Raw genomic sequence first — 25497 nt, 5'->3', positions numbered from 1 at the left:
AAGGCCTTTGATAGACTAAGAGTGTGAGTTTCTTAAAGGCAATGTTAAGTTATTATTTCAAAAATTGCACTAAATAGAATACCCGGTTGGGTAACAGAAGTTATTTATACTCTGTAAATTATAAGGTTAATTATGTTTGTAACGTTACAAGTGTCCTCACCTCCCATAAAGGGAAGCCTACTTAAGTATACTTATTGTTATTTGCACTCAACAAAATTGTATGTCTTTTTGCTAACCTGTATTGTTGTTTTTCTTCCCAGTCCCGGAGTACTGTGTTTAACCAGGGGGGAGTGCAGCGCCCCAGAGTCCTGGTCGTTGCAGTAGCATGGTTCAGCCACTAAGGGGGGCCATGCTGCGTTCGATGGCACGGAAGGAGTTCTCTGAGCAGGTATCACAGTCACCAATACATTTCACAGCTGGGCCTCCGGGGGGAGCTAAGGGTGCTATTCATTAGGCCACTCCCCACCATAGTGGGTAAACTGGGGGTCAGGCAGGAAGTTAGAGAGAACGCTGACGGGATTGAACGGAGCAACACCTGGTGGCAGAGGGTGTTGTGAAGGGAGAGACTGTAGGGTCTCTGCCAGGGGTGGGATCCTGGCAGAGGCTTGGCATGGAAAGAACGTGAAGGGACCGTGCCTGCTCAGCATAGCGGCGGTGCCCAAGGAAGGACTAAGAAGCGAGATAGATTGTGCTGAGTGAGAAACGAAATCAAGCGAAAGGAGATACCAGTGAGGGTTGTGCTGAAAGAGGCAGCACCTTACTGAGGCGCACTACCGGTGGCCGGAACGCCGAGGAGGTAAAGAGTTTCAAGCCATACCTCAGACCTACGGCAGGGCAGTTAGCTTGAGGCGGACTGTCTCACGCATCACCCAGGAAGGCAAAGGGGGGTACCAACAGGAGAGGGGCGCAGATAGAGTCCTGGAAGATCTCCGAGCCTCCCCGTCATACGGGTGCGTTCCTACCATAGTATCTGGAGGGACGAGGAAGATCATTGCGAATTAAGTTGTTGTGAGGGAACACGAGAAACAGACACAACAGTTGTGGGGTACTTTCCGTAAGCACAGCAGGGAAGGACTGCAACACATAGCGCTAGAAGGAAGGCACCGATTTCCACCTGCAAGGAGAGCTCTGGAAGTGCCATTGGACCGGCCGGACTTGCGCAGCCTGGTGAGCCGTATTCCGGACTGAGGACCCAGAGAGCTTCAGTAAAGAGGTAAAGAGACTGCAACCTGGTGTCCTCGTTATTTACCGCGACCTGCACCCCACAACTGCACCGCTACAACATTACTTATTGCACCGGACGTCCCCCACTGACAGACAGGGCCACGGACCGGGTCTAGCTACCGTGACAACCCCAGGACTGAGACCTAGAGGCCCGGCTCCGGGTACCCCTCGGCCCTGCGGCGGTGTGGGGGCGCTCCAAGAACAGCAGAGAAACGTGATTTCAGTGGAGTGATTATAGTCACCTTAAGCTTCGCTCCTGCGAAGACATGTTTGGAGATATAAAAATGCATAGCACAAGATGAGAGCTGTGAAAAATAATCTAGCAGTCGAATGTGAGACTGTTTTGTGATCTTTGTTAGTTGAGGTCAAATAGGACTTTAGGTTTTGAAATAATACATAAGGAAATCCTGAAAACATGACCTGTTGGTTGCTCTTGAGGATCGGAGTTGGGGAACACTGGCCTAGAGTGTGAGAGCGAGTGAAAAATTGTCATCAGAATGTTATTATGTATATTTTAAAAATAATGGCAACCAGAATGAGGTCCTTGAGTAAGAAAGAATATATGTATATATATATATATATATATATATATATATATATATATATATATATATATGCTGGGAGCACTAGGCTAATGTTTTAAAGAGAACTATGGCACTGAGATCTTTCCCTCCAACATATTCAGGTGGGGTTGAGATGTGTCATTAAAATATGTGGGTTCAGCATTTTAAGTGTGTGTGATAGAGAGATCGGCTGTGAGACAGTATGGGGGTTTGAGCCTAGTCTGCACAAAGACATTTCCCAGATATTGGATATTAGGATATTTCTTGTTTTTCACCAGAATGTGTCCTCATACCTCTTAAACTATATTGCATCTTATGTTGTCCACCACTAGCCAGTTTCCTTGTTTTCTCGTCCAGCACAGACAGAACATCACCACTGCCAGTGATCAGTAGCAGTTGGTCAGCTGCAGCAGGGAACAGCATGTGACTACCCAAACTCTACTTCTACCCACTTTTGGAGTTTGAAGAGATTAAAAGAAGGTAAGAAAAGATGAACATATGCACAGCAAGTCGTTTTGACATTGCAGTGCCTATGTTCATACTTTTTATGTTTAGTGAGTCCTCTTTAGGAGGGTCTGCACTTACCATTAAGTTGGTATTGCAACGCCTTAGAAAAAAAGACAAATTGTTAGACTAACCAAATGGGAGAGTGAGGGGCCTCTAATAAATTTGGCACATAGTTGGGCTATAATTATATTAGAAAATGACATATTGAGATGAACTTTTGTAAATGACCAAATACTTATTTTCCACCATAATTTGCAAAGTAAATCTTGCCAAATCAGACAAGGTGATTTTCTGGATTGGTTTTCTCATTTTGACTCTCATAGTTGTGTTCTACCTATGATGTCAATTACAGGCCTCTCTCATCTTTTTAAGTGGGAGAACTTGCACCATTGGTCGCTGACTAAATACTTTTTCCCCACTGTATTTGCATTTGACAATGAAATTAGCACAGTTTTTTTTTATCAACCACCTCCTAAATCCTGACTCTCACCCATTACTGTTCTCCCACTATTTGGGAGAAAGTTTCTACAGAAATGTACTGTACATACAGGTTTTCTTTAGCGGAGCATTTTTTAACCTGGAAATGCATGAAACCAACTCAATTTGTTGCAAATGGAAAAAACGAACAAACCAAACTCCTTGAACTGAAGAATATAGTATTGCTGCTAATCTTAGAAAAACAAATTTAACTGATACTGCAAAACTAACACAAGAATGCACAAAATAAAACCCTGAATACAAAATGAATTACATAAAATTATGTACTTTTTTTTTCTAAACAATAGGTCAAATGATGTAACGTTAAGAGAAGATTCTGCAATCTTTAATCTCCCACAGCTTCTCAATGTTTTATTAACGGGATGAGTCATCCAGACAGGAGCAGCCAGCTTCACCGGCACTCATTTACAGTATGTAGTGGAAAATAAAACATCTGACTCTCCTCATGATTGTTGAGCTCTATTACACACGCATCAACAAAATAGCCATTTGTCGTTAGCATTTCTCCTGTGATATTGACCAAACACAAGTTCCCATCTCGCATCAAGGAAAAAATCCAACCATTGATACGATTGATCCATGAACAAAGTAATTCAGAGCAGCAGGACAGGTTGGGCTCTATACTTATCTCAGCATTGTCGATTGTGGGACATCTTTATTATCAGTTGCAGCTTCCTGAGGAACCTGGATATGGGAAAACACGTTGAGGCTTACTGAGCATCACCATTATGTGTTTTTTTCAGTAATGGTTTTTATGTGCGTCCTCCTTATTGTAGGCATATTTTTAAGGTATATCTAATAAAAGGGTTTTTTAGGGGTTTATGTGAGATGTTTTTTGATTCCCTAAAGCATTATACATAAACATTGTGATCTGACAGTTGAAAGAACAAGCCGGCTAGTGACGCCAAGGTTGTCTTAGATTCTTCTGGCGTCATGTGAGCACACCTTCAATTGGCAATATGGATGGGTATTTCTTTCCATAAGAATATATAGAGTCCTAATTAATATAGTAATACTCTACAACACTTCCCAAAGTGTGAGTAGAGCGACCATCAGGGGGTGAGGTGGTGGACAACTGGTTTCTACTATTAGCATAAATGTACAGAGTTTGTATGCATCTTCATGAATTATTTTAGACTTATTTTTGGCAGACTGACATCCTTACAGGGACAATCAGTTTCATTGTATCTTTCACTTGATGTATTGTGCTGCCATTATCCCCTCACCGACAAATCACATACAGTTATAAGATGCCCAAGCAAGGTAGTTGTGGGCGAGCTTCTCGTCCCACTTGATTTGGCATCCTACAGACAATGAAAAATCTGCTCACCCATGAGACATAGTTCCAATGCAGGATAAGAGCCCAGGAATCCTGCTGCTGCACAGCACTTTTGACAACTTGAACAATGTGAAAATGGATCTAGACCACACACCAGGGTGTTAATAAAAATCTTTCATTCAGCTTTATTTGAAAAAATACTTTTTTTAAATAATGCAACCTCAATTAGGAAGTCTCAGGCAACATTGCAAATATAAAATAGGGGGTGATGTATGAAAGAACCATATGCGTTTCAAACAAAAAAGTTCTTGAACACTGGTCCTACAGTCAATTGTGGGTCCTGGCTTGGTGCTAGTGTTGTGAGGGCTTTGTGCTCGTGCAGGCCACCAGTAGCCGATGGTATTGGCTGGCCAGGACCACAAGTTCCCAAACTTAGTAAAGGAGACTTCTGTTCAAACATGGGAATTTTACTGAACTTGAGGGTTATATTAAAGGGACAGCGAGTACACAGTCTTAAGCACTTTTCATTCACACCAAGAAACCTTTTCTCTGACATTGTTTCCTTCCATTGGAGTCTACTCCATTGTTGGAATAGCACACTGTTTTGCTCTACGTCGACACAGTACAGTTCAGAGAGTTTCTCTATACCCACTCAGCAGTTCCTCTCGCTATGGACGTCCTTGGATCTACCACTCGGGACCGTCACTAGTTCCACAGTCTCAATCCTCTTTGTCTGTGGTGCCCCAGGGTCCTGGTCATCACAGTAGCATTGCATTCTTCATGGGGAGAGTGAGGTTACTCTTATCAAGTAACCACCATACACACAACATGTTCACACTCCAGGCCACAAGGGGGAGCTTTTGATCCTATTTACTAAGTGACTCCCCTATATATATTGTGGTTTGGAGGGAAAGAGAGATCAGATTGTCAGAGAGACAGAAGGGAGCAGACCGACCTAGAGGGTCAGAAGGTCTGAAGGGGCTGTGCAGTCTGAAGCACTACAGCTCCTGGAAAGAGACATACAGAAAGCCGAACATTGTTCAGTGAGCATGCAGGAGAGCGAAGAACAGGAGAGTAATATCAGGGGACACCAGCTAAGAGCAGGCTGCTGCCTTCTGAAGCGCAGATAACAGGTAGCCGGACCACCGAGGTTGTAAGGACTCTAAGACTTACATCAGAGACTGGCAGGACAGCTGAACTGCAAGTTACCTGTCCGCCTTAATACCCATGAGGCACAGTGACACCTATAGAGCCAGGGCATGCTAGAGTCCCTGTAAAAAGGATCAAGTCACCAGTCATACGGGTTTTTGTCCTATCCTATATGGGGGACAGAGAGAAGAACTGTGAGGACCTTTTGTGAAGCCATAGGCAGTAAGGGACTACAACACCACCGCGCTAGAGGAAGGCTTTTAACTCCACCTGGTAAAGGGGACTCTGGATTCGCTTCCAAGCCAGCCGGACCCTGCCTGCCCTGTGATCTAATACCCTGGACTGTGGCTGCCTGAAGTCTTCAGTAAACCAGGTAAAGAGACTGCAAACCTGTGTCCTCGTTCTTTACTGCGCCATTCACCATCTTCCATCTACACACCGGGAGCCCTGGGGATACACTTCACCTGTGGGAAGTTATACCATCTAGCTGCCATAACATCACCCCCAGAGGACCCCTTAAAGCAGCGTCGGTCCCCACTGGCCGAATACCACAGGTGGCGTCACGAACATAAACTCTATTCACCAAATCCCTTTAAAGACTTCCCCCCTTTTACATGGGCGCCCTGGGCCACAGACCGGGTCGCCACCGTGACGTCCCCCTGTGAACACCGGACCCAGTACTGACTAATCTCCATACTTTCTTCAGCATTTATCAAGCTCACGGTTTCTTGTGACACATCATCCTATCCAAGGACCCCTTTAAGGTACAAGGCAACTCTGTTTCTTCGGTCAGTTCCTAGTCACGTTACCCCATTTTCCCATCGTCTCCTTTGCTGTAGTTCACCCAAACGGCAGCACTGAACACTTGTCACTTCTTCAGACTCTAACTCCTCTCTAACTAACTTCAGGAAGCAGGTTACTTGCCCTAGCATTAATCCCTCCCCCTGTGGGCAGGTCTCAAGATTAACTCTCTCTCCTTGAGTCTGTTGCTGGGGAAATGTACTATTTCACCTTCATTCTGTGCAAACATCACCTTGTGTTCAATGTCTTTCAAGCATCACATATACATTATAACACCTTACATTATCACATGGCACAGGCAAGCATCTTACACTTCACATGACACAAGATGTATGCAAAAATACACAGGACATTATTCAGATTACACATCACATTATACTCTATCACAACACGGGCTCTATACACTTCTGTGTCCTCAGGTGTAAGGGTGAACAGGTGACATATAATCCAGTTGTCCTGCCGGTTTCTGCTGTGCCACTTGGAGTCCAACACAACCCCGGTCTTCCGGCTACCGGTGTCTGCGCTCTGTAGGGAGGTAGCCCAGTCCCAGCTTTTCTCCCCAGTTCTTCGCTCTCCTGCACTTCTCTTCCTCTCCACACTCTCTACAGCTTTGTTCAGCGTTCTGTTCCATCTATCTTCTTTCCAGTCGCTGCAGCACCCTCGAGGCTGCACGGCCCCTCTACTCCCTTCTCCTCTATCTCTCTGACAGAAAATGACTGACTCACTTTCCCTCCAGACCAGAATATACATAGGGGAGCCACCCAAAAGCTGGATCAGAGCTCCCCCTCTGGCCTGGAGTGTGAACATGTTGCATGTTTGTGGTTACCTGATAAGAGAGATCCTTCCTCGCTTCCAAGCATGACATCACTCTTCCCGTGAGGAAAGCAATGCCACGATGACTGGGGTGTCACACTAATTCTATAGCTACATGGTAAATAAAGACACAGCCAGAATAAAGTCCTTTAATTGAAAAAATGGCACAGACTCCTTTAATAATCTCAATTAAACCATACTTACGACTTCACCTAATTTCACAGAAGCCCTCAATCTCCTGTAATAAAAGTAAAATAAAAAAAAACAATATACCATACCTGTCCATCTTTCTGTTCCACGCCATAATCCATGTCTGGGGAGAAACAGTTTTCAACCTGAACGGTGCCAAGATGCGACCGTCCAGGCTGAAAACCACTGGTGAATGAACTGCTGCGAGCGCAGCAGAATTGACTAGCGGTGTCATCGAGGTGGGACCGAGAGCTCCATCTGCGCCTGCGCTGCATCAGTGGCAATTTTCCTGGAGACATCGCATAGAGGCAGGCGCGCATGGAGATCTCGGCTTTCCTCCATCTGCGACTGAGAAGCTGGAAGCCGGACCCCGAAAGAAGAATGGCGGCTGCCATATGACGCTGCAGGACCACTGTTCACCGCCATACCACCACCGCTCAACACCGTACCACCACCGCTCACCACCATACCACCACTGCAGGACCACTGGTCGCCGCCGTACCACCGCCGCACACCGCAAGACCGCCGCACCACCACCGCAACACCCCCAGCCCCAGGCCTGCAGCATCAGAAAGAACAGTGTTGGATTTATAAGACGCACCAATATTTTCACTGTAATTTTAAGGGATCATAAAAGTGCATCTTATAAAGTGAAAAATGCCGTAGATTGCAAAAGAATGACATCTACATAAGTATAGCACAACTTAGATAACCAGAACAAAAAAGGGGATTCAGATGGCACTAGTTCTTATTTTTTTTGTAAAAGAAGGTGAACTCATGGTCAGCTCTCTTACTGTACATGCACCTTTTACTTATTTGGGGATTTTTGGAATCTTGGTTTCAAAATTTTAGTCACTTAACATTACACATTCTTCTGTAAAAACCACAAACACCCTCACAGTTTGGAAAAGTTAAATCAGCCGCACTCCAATTTATTTGTTGAAAAATAATTGCAGGAAAAACAACACCATGGAACACCTTGATGACAACTAGCGCTATTATGCGTTTCCACCCCTACACCTGGTCACCTTACCATTGAGCTTAAATTCCCAAAACTACCCACATTTCTGCCGCTGTGCAAATGGTACATGAGACTACCAAGAGACTTATATAGCGTTGTTTGAAAAAGACTTAAACTGGTAGAAACGTCACAACATATTTGCTATGTTTTTCACCTTACTTTTTGTTTTTCCATGGTGTTGTTTTTCCTGCAATTATTACATTTTAAACGAATAAATTGGAGTGCGGCTGATTTAACTTTTATTTTGTACTTTTAGGCGAACATAACAGTGCGGTTTACCACATTTTTGTGCACCTCTGAAAAGGACTCCACTGTGCAGAGGCCAGACGGAGACCAGAGTAACTCTGTTGTCTCATTATAGTGAATAGATCCATTGGGGGTTTCATCTGAATCACAACTTTTGGAGATTTAGGTGGAAACCTCAATGTAAGTTCTCAGCATAGGGCACAGAATAAATCTGATCCAAAAAGTCATGTAAAAATTTCCCAAAAAAGTCAAGTCCACACTCAGGTCCATCATCAGTCCATGGAAATATAAGGGGCTTCGAAGTTACTGGTAGCACAAAAGCTCTGGAAAACCGCTATAGCTCCTCACCCCCAAAAGAAATCCAGCGAATTTTGCAATCCCAAATCCAAATGCCCTACTCCTTTCTGAGCCACACAGTGTGCCTAAACCACAGTTAGCATCCACGTTTGGCATTTCTGTAGTTATGAAAGCCTGTTTATTTTACGGGTACTTGTTTCCAGAAGTACGAGCTGGGCACAATGTACGAGCACTACAATGACAGATTTGCAATTTTTACTCAGCAACATTCACTGCTGCTTGTTTCTGACAAACACCCATGGAGTCAAAATCATCACTACATCTGTAGATACATTTCCAGAGGGGTGTAATTTTCAAAATGGTGTTATTTGAGGGGGGGTTGCTCTTCTGGCACTTAGGGGCTCTGTATATGGAGCCTGCAAACTATTCTACTATAATTTGTTCTCAAAGAGTCAAATAGTGCTCTGTCCCTCCAGATCCATGCCATGTGGCTAAGCACAGGTACAGACTGGGCCTGGCATTTGTAATTACACAAGCCCATGCTGTCCCCGTCCCCAAGCACCAGATGGAATGTATTACTAATATTTCCCTGGATGGAGGAAAGTAAGATTTACTACAAGAACAATATACTAATGATACCAGGCTCAGACTGGCCCACCGGAGAACCGGAGGATCCTCCGGTGGGCCCAGGCACTGACACCTGCTGGCAGGGCCCCCACTGCTCCAGGGCCCCCCCGGCCGGCCGCCCGCCCGCCCCCCACTCTCCCTCCTTGAAGACGATACTCACCCTGCTCCAGCGATGGTCTCGGCGTCTGCACTGCAGCTCGTCCTGAATGAGCGGTCACGTGGTACCGCTCATTAAGGTCATGAATATGCGCATATACATGACCTTAATGACAGTATCACATGACCGCACAAGCAGGAAGAAGATGCTGCGCCGCCGCCGGGAGTCGGGACAGAGCGCGAGCGCGATGTCGGCACGGCCGTGCAGTGGGACAGGTGAGTATGACTATCAGGGACGGGGGGACTGGGGGATGAAGGAGGACATAAGCCGGCGCACTGTGGAAGATGGGAGCGGGAGCGGGTGCGGTGGGGGGTGGAGAGATAAGCCATGCATACAGGGGGGGTAATAGTCTTGGGCAGATTGCTGGACACACTGGGGGCAGTGCTGGACATACTGGGGCAGATTGCTGGACACACTGGGGCAATGCTGGACACTGGGGCAGATTGCTGGACACACTGGGGGCAGTGCTGGACACTGGGGCAGATTGCTGGACACACTGGGGGCAGTGCTGGACACTGGGGCAGATTGCTGGACATACTGGGGCAGATAGCTGGACACACTGGGGGCAGTGCTGGACATACTGGGGCAGATTGCTGGACAACCTGGGGGTAATATGCTGGACAAACTGGGGCAGATTGCTGGACACACTGGGGGAAATGCGGGACACACTGGGGCAATATGCTTGACATACTGGGAAGATTGCTGGACACACTGGGGGTAATATGCTGGACACACTGGGGCAGATTGCTGGACAGACTGGGGGCAGGACTGGAGGCATGGGCAGAATGTAGATACGGGGCATGATTGGAGACACAGGGCAGAATGGAAGACATGGGGCAGGATTGGATCATAGGGCAGGATGGATACGATGGAGACAGAATGGGGCAGGATGGGGAGATCATATGGTGCAGAATGGATACTCATGAGGGCAGGATGCGAGAACATATGGCTGGAGCCAGGAATGAGATAAACGGAGCCAGGATGGGGAATATTATTACCATAGGGGCTAATTAAGGGATATTATTACTGCAGTGATGTATTTTATTTTATTTTTTGAGTATACTGTTTTAAATGGGGGGGCGGTCCTGTTACTGTGCAGAGTGACACTATATCGCCTTTTTTTCTTCATGTGGTGTAATATAGAAGTTGTGAAAAAATAAGTAATGTGTTCTGCAAGCGGAGCTCGAGATAACTGTGTTATTTCCTGTGTAATAGAGTGAAGGGTTGCGTATATCACCACGGAACAGACAGACCAACTGTTGAGGGGAATTTATTAACAGGAGTAGATTCTCCTCGCAGGGAGTAAACAGGGGGTTAATAGAGGTAAAACAATAGTAAACAGTTAAACGGAAACGAAAGGGTTAACGAGTGTTCTTGTAACTTATCAGTCCATGGAGATCCTGACTGGAGGGTCCTTTTACCAACGTGGATACAGTCACCAGCAGGGCTTGAGATTCTGGTCTTTTCTGTGTCTCCTGGAAAGTCCGGGGTTAAGTCTCTGCAGCCTGTTCTTCTCAAAGTGGAACTGGAACCAGGAAATAACACAGTCTTTCCTTCACTGCTGCAGGAGTCTCCGTAAGTCTGGCAGCTTCTCTGTAATAACGATGTCACACACACTGGACAGTTACTAATCTCACTCAGGGATCTTTGCTTGTCACTGCGGTCACCAGGGCTGCACTGAGTCACTGTCTTGCACTGTCAGGGGAAGAGTCTTCTCAGATTATGGAGGCTTCCAAGTCCCCACTCTCACCCCAGCCTTAGTGCCCTCACGGGGAGCACTCTGTCATGGGGAGCGCGGCGCTGCAGCCTTCTTTCTCTCTGGCATGCTGTCCTCTCTGGTGCGCTCTCTCTCCCGCACTTTTCTGACCACTCCCCTCTCTTTTCCCAGCAGTCACCATGTCCCCTCTGTCCAGGGCAGAAAGTCTTCCCCCCAACAACCCAGCTGTCTGACTAAGTGGTTCCAGGCAAGGAGCAGGGAAAGCAACCTCCTTACATTCCCCCTCTCTTAAAGCTCGCCATTCCACGGGCGAGGACTCTTCGTGCTTCTCTTTGTTCTTTGGAGGGGAGTCAGATACCTGCGATTCTCGCATCTCCTTCTGCCTTTCTTCTTGTACATACTCCCAGACTAAATGGTTTAGGAGCTGCTCATCAGTCAGGTTGAGATATGCTTTCTCTGCTTCATCAACAACTGCTGACTTCTTCTTTTTCTTCTTCTTCTTCTTAGTTTTGCCGCTAGCAGATGTCTGCGTAGAGGATTCATCCTCCTCCTTGTCGTTATCGGAAACTTTAGGGACTTCTTGTTCAGGCTCCTCAGTTTGGGGGCTTAGTACAAGCAATTCTTCTCCATAGCTCCCCCTCTCTTTGACAGGAGCATTCTCGTCAAAGCTTGAGTCAGATGAATTAAGACCATGCAGGCCGGACTCTTTGTCATCTGCGCCGGGCTCTGCGGACATCACTTCCCAGGGCTTCTCAACCACACGCCCTGTCTCACACAGCTGTTCCATTTCCCCTGTCCGATCAGGAACTGGTGAGCTGACAGCCAGCACATTCTTCACCTCAGGGGACGACATCAGTGGTTCCTCCTTCTCATCGGCTCGGACCTTGAAAACGAGTGTCGCAGGAACACTTGGCACTTTCTCTCCTTCTTCAGGACCTCGTGCTGGGCAGGGTAGTAAAGCACTTTGGTGGTCCTCTCGAGTGAACGTCACTTTCTTCCTGCCGGACTGAGTCTCACCAACAAAACCTTCAGACCCAGGCTGTAGATCCACCAGGTTCGCCTTTACGTGTTGGGACAGCGCAGTCATTTCACCAGAGATGCTTGACACCTTCTCCACCTCTCCTTGGCGTCCGACATTGTGGTACTGTCTTGTCCTAGGTGGAACTCTTCTCTTCCTGCCGTACCATTCCCTCCAGGGGCGACGTTCCCTCCAGTTAGCAGGACCCTCAGAGGGGTGAGCGGATCTCTGCCACGGCTCTTCTCGGGTAGGGCAATTTCTGGACATGTGTCCCACCTTTCTGCACGTCCAGCACTCACGTCTGCGTCTGTCTGGAGGGCGCTTCAGTTTGGATCGTCGACCTCGGCAGGGGACATCTCTCATCTGCGGTTGCTCTTCATCCCAGGATATGGAGTTACACTTTGGGGCCGCCACCGAAGCCTTCTTTATGTGGCACACCTCTCCTATATCTCTTTCTGGTGGCTTCCGCACGTTACCTCGGGATATGCCGCTGGTCCCCAAAACAGCAGTAAGGGCTTTGCCCAGACTCTCAATCTCCTCCCAGATTATTCTTATCTTAGCTGGGAATCCCGGGCCCACATCGCCTCCTCTTCATTTTGACTGGGTGCTCCGCAGTTGTAGCATCTAGGCAGTCTTCTTCGCCGAGCGGCACTAGTCTCACTTTGGAGGGCGGTCTCTGCAGCAGGGATCTTCTTATATTCAGCCACCTCCTCACGGACTCGCTTAAGCTCCTTCTTCAAGTCTTCTACCCATTGAGGGGCTGTTACCTCCCTGCTCCATACCTTTCCCACTGGCACTACCACCCCTTGCTCTTGCTCGCGTGTGCATGCCTCACTCCCGACCTCAGAGAAAGTCATATCTAGCTTTACACGCATGTGCTCTCGCAGGGCCTGTTTCATCAATACATCTCGCAAGCCTGTCACCAGTTGGTCTCGCAGTACAACGTCAATTGACCCCACACCTACGCCGTCCTTCCGTATAATGGCAGTATGAAGCTCCTGCAGTGCGTTCATATATTGCGTCACGGTCTCCCCCTCTCTTTGTACCCGCCGGAACAGTCGCATGCGCAGCTCCCCTACGTCAGTGGGGTCCCCATGCGTCTCCTCAAGTATACATAATACTTTGTCCAGGGTATCTCTCGCCTGGGGGGGTCTTAGCATAACAGAGTCCCGTGCATCCCCCTCTAGGGCCATCACAGCTATTTCCGCCTGCAGAGCCGGTGTCATAGGATGCATCCGCATCATCCCTCGGATGCGCTCCGTCCAACCCCACAACATGACATTACTCCCTGAAAATTTTGGCAGGTTAGCTAACATGGCTCCCAGGGAGATGCTAGACCTGGGGCTTCCCTCAACTGCTTGGTCTGCCCCTTCCATGCTACCGTGTGACATCCTGCCGATTACACCAAGTGTAATAGAGTGAAGGGTTGCGTATGTCACCACGGAACAGACAGACCAACTGTTGAGGGGAATTTATTAACAGGAGTAGATTCTCCTCGCAGGGAGTAAACAGGGGGTTAATAGAGGTAAAACAATAGTAAACAGTTAAACGGAAACGAAAGGGTTAACGAGTGTTCTTGTAACTTATCAGTCCATGGAGATCCTGACTGGAGGGTCCTTTTACCAACGTGGATACAGTCACCAGCAGGGCTTGAGATTCTGGTCTTTTCTGTGTCTCCTGGAAAGTCTGGGGTTAAGTCTCTGCAGCCTGTTCTTCTCAAAGTGGAACTGGAACCAGGAAATAGCACAGTCTTTCCTTCACTGCTGCAGGAGTCTCCGTAAGTCTGGCAGCTTCTCTGTAATAACGATGTCACACACACTGGACAGTTACTAATCTCACTCAGGGATCTTTGCTTGTCACTGCGGTCACCAGGGCTGCACTGAGTCACTGTCTTGCACTGTCAGGGGAAGAGTCTTCTCAGATTATGGAGGCTTCCAAGTCCCCACTCTCACCCCAGCCTTAGTGCCCTCATGGGGAGCACTCTGTCATGGGGAGCGCGGCGCTGCAGCCTGCTTTCTCTCTGGCACGCTGTCCCCTCTCTGGCGCGCTCTCTCTCCCACACTTTTCTGACCACTCACCTCTCTTTTCCCAGCAGTCACCACGTCCCCTCTGTCCAGGGCAGAAAGTCTTCCCCCCAACAACCCAGCTGTCTGACTAAGTGGTTCCAGGCAAGGAGCAGGGAAAGCAACCTCCTTACACCTGCAGAAACAATTCCTGGCTGGAAGAAATGATGGCGGTCTGTGCTGGATGAAAGATGAAGGACTTCACCTAGAGACGTCACTGGTGAGTCAGTGTTACCTATACACTGTATACTATATACAGAGCGCCTGTGTATAATGTCACCAGTGATCACTGTATTACCTATACACTTTATACAGAGCTCCTGTGTATAATACCACCAGTGATCTCTGTATTACCTCTACACAGACACTGCATACTAAGTACAGATCTCCTGTGTATACTGGCACTTAGGCTGCCGTCACACATTCAGTATTTGGTCTGTAATTTACATCAGTATTTGTAAGCCAAAACCAGGAGTGGGTGATAAATACAGAAGTGGTGCATATGTTTCTATTATACTTTGCCTCTGATTGTTCCACTCCTGGTTTTGGCTTACAAATACTGATGTAAAATACTGACCAAATACTGCTAGTGTGATGGCAGCCTTATGGTGATAGTATTGTGTTTTGTTTTTTTTTATTTCTGATCAGTATTGTAGTATTCAGTCACTATGTGGTGGTAATATGTGGTCTGGAAATGGTGTTGTGGTATTTGTCCCTTGTATGTGCTATTTGGTCACCAAGTGGTGGTAATATGTGGTCTTGACATGGTGCGGTGGTATTTGTCTCTTGTATGTAGTATTATTCGGTCACTATGTGGTCTGGTCATGGTGTGGTGATATTTCTTCCTGTATGTGTTATTATTGGTCTTGGTATAGTTGATTGTGTTGTGTATGGCGGTCATTTGTTCTCTCTGATATTAATTAGGAGAAGATTCTTTATTTCCATTAGAGTTTTAATGCTTTGTACACAGCGGCGGAGATGCACTTACAGGGGGTTTCCTGTGGAAAAAAGTAATCACCTTTCCACAGGATAAGTGATAACGTATTGACTGGTGGGGGGGTCTAACTGCTTGGACACATTCAGCAAAATGTGCAACTTTTTATCCCCATTAGACTGGAGTGGCATGTCCGACTAGATCACTGATCCATTCATTCCCTCAGTGGCTGCACTTGTTTTTTTCTGGAAGCCCCAAAGAGAATGAATGGAGCTGCGGTCAGAAATCCCACCTGCCGCTGCATTTTAAAATAGTGATAAAAGTGTCCTGTCAGGGATAAAACTTCCCCATTCTTCCGATCGGTGCAGTTTCTAATGGTCGGATCTAAGCGATCACCTATCCTGTGGAGCCCATGGATCAGTGATAACTTGTTTTAACCAAGAACCCCATTAATGTAAACTACCGTAATTATACATCCCAGTTATTGGGGCACACGGTAGATGTGCAGCAGCCGCCGGTGTTTTACAGCTGATGCTCCACTATAATGACAGATATTTGCATATAGCTGTAGGGTGGGCCCCTAGAGTCCATTCCTCTGGTGGGCCCCAGACACCCCAGTCCGACGCTGAATGATACCCGTGGTCTGCTGGGGTAAGAGATGGAGTCAGCAACTTTGTGCTCCATCACAATTCTTAACAGTATGGGTGTCTTGAGAACACTGATTCTGTTAACAACGCTGCAGACAAGGCAGCCTACAACCAGACAGGCCTTTCAGGCATTTGCCAGAATTGCCAAATAGCCAGTCCGGCCCTGGCTAAGCAGTACTGTACAGCTACATATGAAATTTTGATTTGTTTAGCAGAAATTGTTGGACAAATTTTGATGCTATTTTTACCCATTTTACCAAGTAACAATGTAAAATCTGGGCTAAAACAATTTTTTTGGGGGAAAATGTAATTAATTTTTCTTCTCCTCCCAAAGATGTAAGGTTCTGTGACACACCTGTGGTGTCAATGTGATTACTGCACCCTTACATGAATTCATTGAGAAGTTTAATTGGTAAAATGAGGTCACTTTAGGAAGGGTTCTGCTGATCTGGTATATCAGGGGCTCTGCCAATGTCACATGGCAGCTTCAAATCATTCCAGCAGAATGTGCACTACAATATGGCACTATTTCCCTTCTGAGCTTTGCACTGTGCTTCAAAAGTAGTTTTCGAACACAAATGAGGTATTGGCATACTTAGGAGAAATTGTGTAACTTATTTTGTGGTCCAAAGTACATTTTAGTGGTAAAAAATTGTTATACAATTCTGCGAATCGCCTGATGATAAAATGCTCACTACACCACTTCATGAATTTCTTAAGATGTATAGTTTTCAAAATGGGGTCACTTGTGTTGGTTTCTGCCATGTAAAAACAGTAGTTTTCCACCACATATAGGGTATCTGTATACTCAGAACAAATTGGACAACAAATTGTATGATCCATTTTCTCCAGTTACGCTTGTGAAAATGAAAAATTTGAGGCTAAAGCAACATTTTTTGGTGGGGAAATATATTTTTTTTTATTTTCACAGCTCAACATTATAAACGTCTATGAAACACCATAGGGTCTAAGGTGCTCACCACACATCTACATAAGTTTCCTGAGGGGTCTAGTTTCCAAAATGGTGTCACTTGTGGGGGGTTTCCACTGTCTAGGCACATCAGAGGCTCTCTAATTGCGACATTGCGTCCGCTAACTATCACAGCAAATTTTACATTCAAAGTCAAATGGCACTCCTTCCCTTCTGAGCTCTGCCATGTACCTAAATAGTGGTTTTTCCGCCACATATGGGGTATTGGCATGCTCAGGAGAAAAAGTAAAACAAACTTTGTGTTCCATTTTTCCTGTTACCCTTGCAAAAATAAAAAAATTGGAGTCTAAAGTAAAAATTTTCTGGACGCTCGGGTGGTCTCCGAGTATGCATAACTGCTCGGAGATTTAGTTTTCGTTGGATCAGCTGCATTAACTACAGCTGATAGACAGCTTGAATACATGTGGAGATTCCCTAGCAATCAGGCAACCCCCACATGTACTCAGGCTGGCTAGCAGCCATAAAACATGCAGCTGCATCAACAAAAACTAAATCTCCGAGCAGTTACAAATACTCGGAGACCATCCGAGCGTGCTCGGGAAAACCCGAGCAACGAATACACTCGCTCATCACTATTTCTTGTGTTTCAAAAATTGTGCTGATGTAAAGTAGACATGTGGAAAATTTTATTTATTAACTATTTTGTGTGATATAACTCTCTGATTTAAGGGCATAAAACTTACACGTTTGAAAATTGCTTAATTTTCAAAACTTTTGGCAAATTTCCACTTTTTTTCACACAAAAAAACGCAAGTCATAGCAAAGAAATATTGCCACTATCATGAAGTACAATATGTCATGAAAAAACAATCTCAGAATCAGTGGAATCCATTGAAGCGTTCAAGAGTTATTGCCTCATGAAGTGACACTGGTCAGAATAGTAAAATTTGGCCTGGTCATAAAGGTGAAAACCGGTTTGGGAGTGAAGGGGTTAATAATAGGCAAATGATGAAAAAATGGAAACTGCATTTTAAAAGCACCTCAATTTATTCAATATCGAGTATGAGCACCCTGTATAGAAATGCATTCATTACAAAACTTGGCCTGCTATCAGTTAGCTTATTAATTGTTGTCCGAGGAATGTTCTGTCAGGCTAAGGCCATGTGCACACGTTCAGTATTTTTAGCGTTTTTTTCGCTATAAAAACGTAATAAAAACGCGAAAAAAACGCTTACATATGCCTCCCATTATTTTCAGTGTATTCCGCATATCTTGTGCAAATGTTGCATTTTTTTCCGCGAAAAAATCGCATCGTGGAAAAAAAAGCAACATGTTCATTAAATTTGCGGAATTGCGGGGATTCCGCACAACTAGGAGTGCATTGATCTGCTTACTTCCCGCACGGAAGTAAGCAGATCATGTGCGGTTGGTACCCAGGGTGGAGGAGAGGAGACTCTCCTCCACGGACTGGGCACTGTATAATTGGTAAAAAAAAAAGAATTAAAATAAAAAGTAGTCATATACTCACCTTCGATGGCCCCCGCAATCTTCCCGCCTCTCAGGTGCACGCTGCCGCTTCCGTTCCTATAGCCATCTATAGGAATGGACGCCGCTGAGGAGATTGGCTGTGTGCAGAAGATGAGTATAACCATTTTTTTAATTTTTTTTATTATTTTTAACATTCTATCTTTTTACTATTGATGCTGCATAGGCAGCATCTATAGTAAAAAGATGGTCACACTTGTCAAACACTATGTTTGACAAGTGTGACCAACCTGTCAATCAGTTTTCCAAGCGATGCTACAGATCGCTTGGAAAACTTTAGCATTCTGCAAGCTAATTACGCTTGCAAAATGCTAAACAAAATGGGAAAAAAACGAGAAAAAAACGCAAAAAGAAACATGCAGATTTCTTGCAGAAAATTTCCGGTTTTCTTCAGGAAATTTCTGCAAGAAATCCTGACGTGTGCACATACCCTCAATGCACCTGATTATGCAAATCATCAAGATCCGCTGATGGATTGACATTTCCAACCAATGATGTCCTAAATGTGCTTAATGGGAGACAAGTCCAGAGATGATGGCTGCATGCCATGGTATAACGTTTATATCCTGCAGGATTCTCACAGAATCACGAGCAACGTGTGGTGTTGTGTTGAAAAAAATGTGGCCTGGAAAACATTGGGAGACTTTGTAGAAATGCTCGTACGATTGATTCCATCACCAATTTAATGTAATGCAGCATTGTTAGTGTATTTGGAACGAAGACTAAAATGGTCTGGCTACTGCTCACACCATAATCCCAGGAGTAGGACCAGTGTGGCCTTTACCTGTGAATGCCTCATGGTTTCCAGATGTAGGCTGAAGGTTGGAATAGAGAAATAGAGGCTGGATGGAAGTCTATCCTCTTTATCAATGCGTCCCACTTTTGACTTGGATGCAGTAATGGCTGGAGATTGGTCTGGAGATCACATGCCATAAAACGGCTTTCATAAGGGAACTTTACATCTGTTCTTTTGGAATTATTCTGTGAGTTGGCATGAAATATGGTATCCCTTGTTTGTGGTATTATTGGTGTATTAGACTTGGAATAGTGGTCTTTGTTTAGTAACCGGATGGGTTTTATATTCACTCACTGTAGTGCTATTATTGGTCATAGTGAAGTGGCATTATTTGTTACTTTTATAGTGGTTTTATTGATAATATTGGTCTTGGTAAAGAGGATTTTGCTCTGCAGTATGGAGATAATATTTTTTATTTGGTAACTATATGACTATAATATTTAGAAATACCACTTAGAATATTATCATATTGATGCGTTTTCTGTAAAATTAAAATATTTTATCTGCATTTTTTTCAGAGGGCATATAAATTTATAGACACTGGCAATGCCACTGAGATCCATGTGTCTTAGCAACATGTAGATGAGAGGTCTAGTCTAAGTTTTACACAATGACCCATATGACTTTAGTTACGCCACTGCTCCGAAGAGTGCAAATGTTGAGAACCTGAATGGAACACATGGTTTTCTAATTATTTTAAAAATATAAATCTGAAAATTGTGACATGCACTTGTATTTAGCCCCCTGAAATCTGATACTCCCAAATAAAATCCTGAGTAACCAAGTGCCTCCAAAAGTCACATAATTAGTAAATTGGGTGTGTAACTTATTCTCAGTACTACAACAGTTGTTCTGTTAAGGCCTCAGAGGTTTGCTCGAGAATAATAGGGCTCAAACAGTATCATGAAAACCAAGGAACACACAAGATAGGTCAGGGATAAAGTTGTAGAAGAGAGTGAAGCAGAGTTAGGTTAAAAAAAAACAAGCCCCAACATTCCTTTGAGTGCTGTTCAATCCATCATCCAAAAATGGAAGAAGTATAGCACAACTGCAAACCTACTAAGGTACTTGCAGCAGTAATTGCAGCTGGAGCACCCCCATGGGGCCGTGGGGTACTCGGTACCGGGTCCTGCGGTTCACAGGGGTGTGTCACAGTGGCTGACCTGGTCCGTGGCCCTGGGACGTCCGTGTAAAAGGGAAAGGTCTTTAAAGGGATAGAGTTCGTGACGCCACCTGTGGTATTCGGTCAGGGTGACCGACGCTGCTTTAAGGGGTCCACTGGGGTGATGTTATGGCAGCTAGATGGTATACCTTCCCACAGGTTAAGTGTATCCCCAGGGCCTCCCAGTATGTAGATGGTGGATGGTGAGAGGCGCAGAGAAGAACGAGGACACAAGGTTGCAGTCTCTTTACCTTTACTGAAGACTTCAGCATCCACAGTCCAGGGCACCAGATCACAGGGCTGGCAGAATCGGGCTGGTTTGAAGGCAAGTCCAGAGTCCCCTTGTCCAGGTGGAAATCAGTAGCCTTCCTCTAGCGCGGCAATGTTGTAGTCCCTTACTGCTAAGCTTCTCATAAGGTCCTGACAACTGTGTAGATGGTATGTCTCTCTCTCTGTCCCCCGGATAGGATAGGACAAACCTGTATGACTGGTGGCTGGAGGCTGTTTATAGGGACTCTATCATGCCCCAGCCTCTAAGGGGTGCCACTGTGCCTCCTGGGTGTAGGGCGGACAGGTAACATGAAATTAGCTGTCCTGCCGGTCTCTGGAGCAAGGCATAAAGGGCCGTTGCTCCCTCGGTGTTCCGGCTACCGGGATTCTGTGCCTCAGAAGGAGGCAGCCTGTCTAGGGCTGGTCCCTTTCTGATATCCACTCCTTTGCTTCGACTTCTTTGCACGCTCGCTGCAATACAGTTCTGCCTTCAATGTCTCTTTCCAGGAGCTGCAGCTCTGAGGGCATGCGCAGCCCCGTGTCCTTCTCTCTTAATCTCTGACAGGATCCCACCCCTGCCAGGGACCAACTACCTGAGCGAAGCTCAGCCAGCAACTAACTAACTTTTCCTACAGGTCATCAGTTTTACCAATGTGGGGAGTGACCTAATAAATAGGAGCAAGAGCTCCCCCTGGTGGCCTGGAGTGTGAAATGTGTTGCATGTTTGTGATACCTGGATGCAGTTGTCCTTCTTTGCCTCCAAACGTAATATCACTCTCCCCTAGAGGAAAATGACATTACTGCAATTACCAGGACCCTGGAGCGCTGCACAGCAAAATGTGGTTCTACAAAGTATTGACTCACAGGTTCTGAATACAAATGCACGTCACAATTTTCAGATTTATATTTTTAAAATATTTAACCCCTTAATCCCATATGACGTAGTATCCCATCAAGGTGACCTGGGACTTAATGCCCAGTGACGGGATAGTACGTCATATGCGATCGTCTGTGCTCACAGGGGGAGCGCGGCCGATCGCGGCCGGGTGTCAGCTGACTATCGCAACTGACATCCGGCACTATGTGCCAGGAGCGGTCACGGACAGCCCCCAGCACATTAACCCCCAGCACACTGCAATCAAACGTGATCACAGTGTTTCAGCGGTATAGGGAAGCATCGCGCAGGGAGGGGGCTCCCTGCGTGCTTCCCTGAGATGATCGGTACAAGGCGATATGCTCACCTTGTACTGAGCATCTCCTCCCTGCAGGCCCCGGATCCAAAATAGCCGCAGGGCTACTTCCGGGTCCTGCATGTCAGATCGCTGATCTGACACTGTGCTCTGCAAAGTGTCAGATCAGCGATCTGTCACTATACAGTGACGTCCCCCCTGGGAAAAAGTAAAAAAGTTTTAAAAAAAATTTAAATGTGTGAAAAAAAAAAAAATTCTTAAGTAAAGAAAAAAATATATATATATATTGTTCCCATAAATACATTTCTTTATCTACATAAAAAAATAAAAATAAAAGTACACATATTTAGTATCGCCGCGTCCATAACGACCTGACCTATAAAACTGTCCCACTAGTTAACCCCTTCAGTGAACACCGTAAAAAAAAAAAAAAAACACGAGGCAAAAAAACAACGCTTTACTATGATCCTGCCGAACAAAAAGTGGAATAACACGCGATTAAAAAGACGGATATAAATATCCATGGTATCTGTGAAAACGCCATCTTGTCCCGCAAAAAACGAGTTGCCATACAGCATCATCAGCAAAAAATTAAAAAAGTTATAGTCCTCAGAATAAAGCGATGCAAAAATAATTATTTTTTCTATAAAATAGTTTTTATCGTATAAAAGCACCAAAACATAAAAAAATTATGTAAATGAGGTATTGCTGTAATCATACTGACCCGAAGAATAAAACTGCTTTATCCATTTTACCAAATGTGGAATGGTATAAATGCCCCCCCACCAAAGAAATTCATGAACAGCTGGTTTTCGGTCATTCTGCCTCACAAAAATTGGAATAAAAAGCCATCAAAAAATGTCACATGCCCAAAAATGGTACCAATAAAAATGTCAACTCGTCCCGCAAAAAACAAGACCTCACATGACTCTGTGGAACAAAATATGGAAAAATTATAGGTCTCAAAATGTGGTAACGGGAAAAATATTTTTTGCAATAAAAAGCGTCTTTTAGTGTGTGACAGCTGCCAATCATAAAAATCCGCTAAAAAACCCACTATAAAAGTAAATCAAACCCGCCTTCATCACCCCCTTAGTTAGGGAAAAATAAAAAAAAATTAAAAAATGTATTTATTTCCATTTTCCCATTAGGGCTAGGGTTAGGGCTAGGGTTTGGGTTAGGGTTATGGCTAGGGTTAGGGTTATGGCTAGGGTTAGGGTTAGGGCTAGGGTTAGGGCAAGGGTTAGGGCTAGGGTTAGGGCTAGGATTAGGGCTAGGGTTGGGGCTAGGGTTGGGGTTAGGGTTGGGGTTAGAGGTGGGGCTAGGGTTAGGGTTGGGGCTAGGGTTGGGGCTAGGGTTAGGGCTACAGTTAGGGTTAGGGCTACAGGTAGGGTTGAAGCTAAAGTTTGGGTTAGTGCTGGGGCTAAAGTTAGGGTTAGGGTTGGGGTTAAAGTTAAGGTTAGGGCTACAGTTAGGGTTGGGGCTAAAGTTAGCGTTAGGGTTGGGGCTAAAGTTAGAGTTAGGGTTGGGGCTAAAGTTAGGGTTAGGGTTGGGGCTAAAGTTAGGGTTTGGGCTAAAGTTAGGGTTAGGGTTGGGGCTAAAGTTAGGGTTAGGGTTTGGATTACATTTACGGTTGGGATTAGGGTTGGGGGTGTGTCAGGGTTAGGAGTGTGGTTAGGGTTATGGTTGGAATTAGGGTTATGGGTGTGTTTGGGATAGCGTTTCAGTTATAATTGGGGGTTTCCACTGTTTAGGCACATCAGGGCTCTCGAAACGTGACATGGCGTCCGATCTCAATTCCAGCCAATTCTGCGTTGAAAAAGTAAAACAGTGCTCCTTCCCTTCCGAGCTCTCCCGTGCACCAAAACAGGGGTTTACCCCTACATATGGGGTATCAGCATACTCAGGACAAATTGGACAACAACTTTTGGAGTCCAATTTCCCCTGTTACCATTGGAAAAATACAAAACAGGGGCTAAAAAATAATTTTTGTGGAAAAAAAAGAATTTTTATTTTCACGGCTCTGCGTTATAAACTGTAGTGAAACACTTGGGGGTTCAAAGCTGTCAAAACACATCTACATAAGTTCCTTTGGGGGTCTACTTTCCAAAATGGTGTCACTTGTGGGGGGTTTCAATGTTTAGGCACATCAGGGGCTCTCCAAACGCAACATGGCGTCCCATCTCAATTCCAGTCAATTTTGCATTGAAAAGTTAAACGGCGCTCCTTCCCTTCCAAGCTCTGCCATGCGCCCAAACAGTGGTTTACCCCCACATATTGGGTATATGCGTACTCAGAACAAATGGCACAACAACTTTTGAGTCCAATTTCCTCTCTTACCCTTGGGAAAATAAAAAATTGGGGGCGAAAAGATCATATTTGTGAAAAAATATGATTTTTTATTTTTACGGCTCTGCATTATAAACTTCTGTGAAGCCCTTGGTGGGTTAAAGTGCTCACCACACATCTAGATAAGTTCCTTAGGGGGTCTACTTTCCAAAATGGTGTCACTTGTGGGGGGTTTCAATGTTTAGGCACATCAGGGGCTCTCCAAACGCAGCATGGCATCCCATCTCAATTCCAGTCAATTTTGCATTGAAAAGTCAATTGGCGCTCCTTCCCTTCTGAGCTCTGCCATGCACCGAAACAGTGGTTTACCCCCACATATGGGGTATCATCGTACTCAGAACAAATTGTACAACAACTTTTGGGATCCATTTTCTCCTGTTACCCTTGGTAAAATTAAACAAATTGGAGCTGAAATAATTTTTTTGTGAAAAAAAGTTAAATGTTCATTTTTTTTTAAACATTCAAAAAATTCCTGTAGAACACATGAAGGGTTAATAAACTTCTTGAATGTGGTTTTGAGCAACTTGAGGGGTGCAGTTTTTAGAATGGTGTCACACTTGGTTATTTTCTATCATATAGACCCCTCAAAATGACTTCAAATGTGATGTGGTCCCTAAAAAATATTGGTGTTGTAAAAATGAGAAATTGCAGGTCAACTTTTAACCCTTATAACTCCCTAACAAAAAAAAAAAATTTGGTTCCAAAATTGTGCTGATGTAAAGTAGACATATGGGAAATGTTACTTATTAATTATTTTGTGTGACATATCTCTGTGATTTAAGGGCATAAAAATTCAAAGTTGGAAAATTGCAAAATTTTCAAAATTTTTGCCAAATTTCCATTTTTTTCACAAATAAAAGCAAGTTATATTGAAGACATTTTAACACTATCATGAAGAACAATATGTCATGAGAAAACATTGTCAGAATCACTGGGATCCGTTGAAGCGTTCCAGAGCATAACCTCATAAAGGGACAGTGGTCAGAATTGTAAAAATTGGCCCGGTCATTAACGTGCAAACCACCCTTGGGGCTTAAGGGGTTAAAACACCATGTATCACTTCCTTTACACTTCACAAATACTTGCTACTTTGTGTTGGTATATCACATAAACTCCCATTGACTTTTTCAATAATCTGTATACAGCATGATATGGAAAAGGGACAAAGTCTGCATTCTGTCTGCAAGATTAGGGTCTCTCTAAAACCTGTAAAGGTGATGTCCAAACCTCCAAAATTGAAAATCAGAAATCAAAGTGAAAACCGTGGCTTTACTGATCCACTAGCAGCAATGGATCAGTAAAGCCATGGTTTTTCACTTTGATTTTTGGAGTGCTGCCTTTTTTTCTTGATTTTCTAGATAAATAGATAGATATAGATATATCTTACATAGTATCTTTAATTATATATTTTGCCATTCCTTATTACAAAGTACCCTCTCTTGTTATGTACAGCACCGTCCCTTACATATCGGATTCTATAGAGCCCTGTTTTTATTACATAAAC

General features: G+C 44.9%; 1 protein-coding gene across 4 annotated transcripts in view; it reads right to left on the bottom strand.

Annotated features, from left to right (window-relative positions):
- FGF1 (fibroblast growth factor 1) overlaps positions 1-25497 on the bottom strand; it is a 308763-nt gene that overhangs the window by 168520 nt on the left and 114746 nt on the right. The gene's annotated exons all lie outside the window — the stretch shown is intronic.

Source organism: Ranitomeya variabilis, chromosome 5 (genome assembly GCF_051348905.1).
Source record: "Ranitomeya variabilis isolate aRanVar5 chromosome 5, aRanVar5.hap1, whole genome shotgun sequence".
Lineage (NCBI taxonomy): Eukaryota > Metazoa > Chordata > Amphibia > Anura > Dendrobatidae > Ranitomeya > Ranitomeya variabilis.
This window is presented reverse-complemented; position numbering and strand designations above follow the sequence as displayed.